Genomic DNA, 4,183 nt, shown 5'->3' with positions numbered 1-4,183 from the left:
CTCTCAGACCGGTAGAATGCTGACTTAGCAACATTCTGGATGTCAGACACCTTGACTTCCGTATATCAGGCATTTTAGGACTTTAAAATTCCACCGTGCTGTGCATTCTAAAATTCCGCCACATTCTGATTCTAGAATGCAGACATTTGGTGCTTCTATATTTCAGACATCCAGAGTTCTGGAATGTGGACATTGAATGACTCTCGAGTTCAGACACGCAAGGATTCTAGAGTTTTGCCACCATTGCATTCTGGAACTCAGCCGTCCATTGATTCTAGATCCCAGAATCTTTCAGAATGGTAAAATTCTGACGTGGTAGCATTCTGGATGTCAGACACCTTAACTTCCGGATAGCAGGCATTTTAAGACTTTAGAATTCCGCTGTGCTGTGCATTCTAGAATTCCGCCGCATTCCGATTCTAGAATGCAGACATTTGGTGCTTCTATAATTCAGACATCCAGAGTTCTGGAATGTGGACATTGAATGACTCTCGAGTTCAGACACGCAAGGATTCTAGAGTTTTGCCAACCTGACATTCTGTAACTCAGCCGTCCATTGATTCTAGATCCCAGAATCTTTCAGAATGGTATAATTCTGACGTGGTAGCATTCTGGATGTCAGACAACTTAACTTCCGGATAGCAGGCATTTTAGGACTTTAGAATTCCGCAGTGCTGTGCATTCTAGAATTCCGCCACATTCCGATTCTAGAATGCAGACATTTGGTGCTTCTATAATTCAGACATCCAGAGTTCTGGAATGTGGACATTGAATGACTCTCGAGTTCAGACACGCAAGGATTCTAGAGTTTTGCCACCCTGACATTCTGGAACTCACCCGTCCATTGATTCTAGATCCCAGAATGTTTCAGAATGGTATAATTCTGATGTGGTAGCATTCTGGGTGTCAGACACCTTAACTTCCCGATCGCAGGCATTTTAGGACTTTCGAATTCCGCCGTGCTGTGCATTCTAGAATTCTACCACATTCCGATTCTAGAATGCAGACATTTGGTGATTCTGGAATTCAGACACCCTGTGATCCGGAATGTGGACATTGAATGACTCTCGAGTTCAGACACGCAAGGATTCTAGGGTTTGGACACCCTGACATGCCAGATCTCTGCCGTCCATTGATTCTAGAACCCAGAATCTCTCAGAACGGTAGAATGCTGACCTACTAACATTCTTGATGTCAGACACCTTAACTTCCGAAAAGCAGGCATTTTAGGACTTTAGAATTCCGCCGTGCTGTGCATTCTAGAATTCCGCCACATTCCGATTCTAGAATACAGACATTTGGTGCTTCTATAATTCAGACATCCAGAGTTCTGGAATGTGGACATTGAATGACTCTCGAGCTCAGACACGCAAGGATTCTAGAGTTTTGCCACCCTGACATTCTGGAACTCAGGCATCCATTGATACTAGATCCCAGAATCTTTCAGAATGGTATAATTCTGACGTGGTAGCATTCTGGATGTCAGACACCTTAACTTCCGGATAGCAGGCATTTTAGGACTTTCGAATTCCGCCGTGCTGTGCATTCTAGAATTCCGCCACATTCCGATTCTAGAATACAGACATTTGGTGCTTCTATAATTCAGACATCCAGAGTTCTGGAATGTGGACATTGAATGACTCTTGAGTTCAGACACGCAAGGATTCTAGAGTTTGGAAACCCTGACATTCTGGAACTCAGGCATCCATTGATTCTAGATCCCAGAATCTTTCAGAATGGTATAATTCTGACGTGGTAGCATTCTGGATGTCAGACACCTTAACTTCCGGATAGCAGACATTTTAGGACTTTAGAATTCCACCGTGCTGTGCATTCTAGAATTCCGCCACATTCCGATTCTAGAATGCAGACATTTGGTGCTTCTGGAATTCAGACACCCTGTGATCCGGAATGTGGACATTGAATGACTCTCGAGTTCAGACACGCAAGGATACTAGGGTTTGGACACCCTGACATGCCAGATCTCTGCCGTCCATTGATTCTAGAACCCAGAATCTCTCAGAACGGTAGAATGCTGACCTACTAACATTATTGATGTCAGACACCTTAACTTCCGAAAAGCAGGCATTTTAGGACTTTCGAATTCCGCCGTGCTGTGCATTCTAGAATTCCGCCACATTCCGATTCTAGAATACAGACATTTGGTGCTTCTATAATTCAGACATCCAGAGTTCTGGAATGTGGACATTGAACGACTCTCGAGTTCAGACACGCAAGGATTCTAGAGTTTTGCCACCCTGACATTCTGGAACTCAGGCATCCATTGATACTAGATCCCAGAATCTTTCAGAATGGTATAATTCTGACGTGGTAGCATTCTGGATGTCAGACACCTTAACTTCCGGATAGCAGGCATTTTAGGACTTTAGAATTCCGCCGTGCTGTGCATTCTAGAATTCTGCCACATTCTGATTCTAGAATGCAGACATTTGGTGCTTCTATATTTCAGACATCCAGAGTTCTGGAATATGGACATTGAATGACTCTTGAGTTCAGACACGCAAGGATTCTAGAGTTTTGCAACCATTGCATTCTGGAACTCAGCCGTCCATTGATTCTAGATCCCAGAATCTTTAAGAATGGAATAATTCTGACGTGGTAGCATTCTGGATGTCAGACACCTTAACTTCCGGATAGCAGGCATTTTAGGACTTTAGAATTCCGCCGTGCTGTGCATTCTAGAATTCCGCCACATTCCGATTCTAGAATGCAGACATTTGGTGCTTCTATAATTCAGACATCCAGAGTTCTGGAATGTGGACATTGAATGACTCTCGAGTTCAGACACGCAAGGATTCTAGAGTTTTGCCACCCTGACATTCTGGAACTCAGCCGTCCATTGATTCTTGATCCCAGAATCTTTCAGAATGGTATAATTCTGACGTGGTAGCATTCTGGATGTCACACACCTTAACTTCCGGATAGCAGGCATTTTAGGACTTTAGAATTCCGCCGTGCTGTGCATTCTAGAATTCCGCCACATTCTGATTCTAGAATGCAGACATTTGGTGCTTCTATATTTCAGACATCCAGAGTTCTGGAATGTGGACATTGAATGACTCTCGAGTTCAGACACGCAAGGATTCTAGAGTTTTGCCACCATTGCATTCTGGAACTCAGCCGTCCATTGATTCTAGATCCCAGAATATTTCAGAATGGTATAATTCTGACGTGGTAGCATTCTGGATGTCAGACAACTTAACTTCCGGATAGCAGGCATTTTAGGACTTTAGAATTCCGCAGTGCTGTGCATTCTAGAATTCCGCCACATTCCGATTCTAGAATGCAGACATTTGGTGCTTCTATAATTCAGACATCCAGAGTTCTGGAATGTGGACACTGAATGACTCTCGAGTTCAGACACGCCAGGATTCTAGAGTTTTGCCACCCTGACATTCTGGAACTCACACGTCCATTGATTCTAGATCCCAGAATGTTTCAGAATGGTATAATTCTGATGTGGTAGCATTCTGTGTCAGACACCTTAACTTCCCGATCGCAGGCATTTTAGTACTTTCGAATTCCGCCGTGCTGTGCATTCTAGAATTCTACCACATTCCGATTCTAGAATGCAGACATTTGGTGCTTCTGGAATTCAGACACCCTGTGATCCGGAATGTGGACATTGAATGACTCTCGAGTTCAGACACGCAAGGATTCTAGAGTTTGGACACCCTGACATGCCAGATCTCTGCCATCCATTGATTCTAGAACCCAGAATCTCTCAGAACGGTAGAATGCTGACCTACTAACATTCTTGATGTCAGACACCTTCACTTCCGAAAAGCAGGCATTTTAGGACTTTCGAATTCCACCGTGCTGTGCATTCTAGAATTCCGCCACATTCCGATTCTAGAATACAGACATTTGGTGCTTCTATAATTCAGACATCCAGAGTTCTGGAATGTGGACATTGAATGACTCTCGAGCTCAGACACGCAAGGATTCTAGAGTTTTCCCACCCTGACATTCTGTAACTCAGGCATCCATTGATTCTAGATCCCAGAATCTTTCAGAATGGTATAATTCTGACGTGGTAGCATTCTGGATGTCAGACACCTTAACTTCCGGATAGCAGGCATTTTAGGACTTTAGAATTCCGCCGTGATGTGCATTCTAGAATTCCGCCGCATTCCGATTCTAGAATGCAGACATTTGGTGC

The sequence above is a fragment of the Aotus nancymaae genome, unplaced genomic scaffold, assembly GCF_030222135.1.
Source record: "Aotus nancymaae isolate 86718 unplaced genomic scaffold, 86718_ANA_hifiasm-v0.15.2.pri h1tg000001l, whole genome shotgun sequence".
NCBI lineage: Eukaryota > Metazoa > Chordata > Mammalia > Primates > Aotidae > Aotus > Aotus nancymaae.
The sequence above is the reverse complement of the archived record's forward strand: the minus strand, read 5'-3'. Positions refer to the sequence as shown.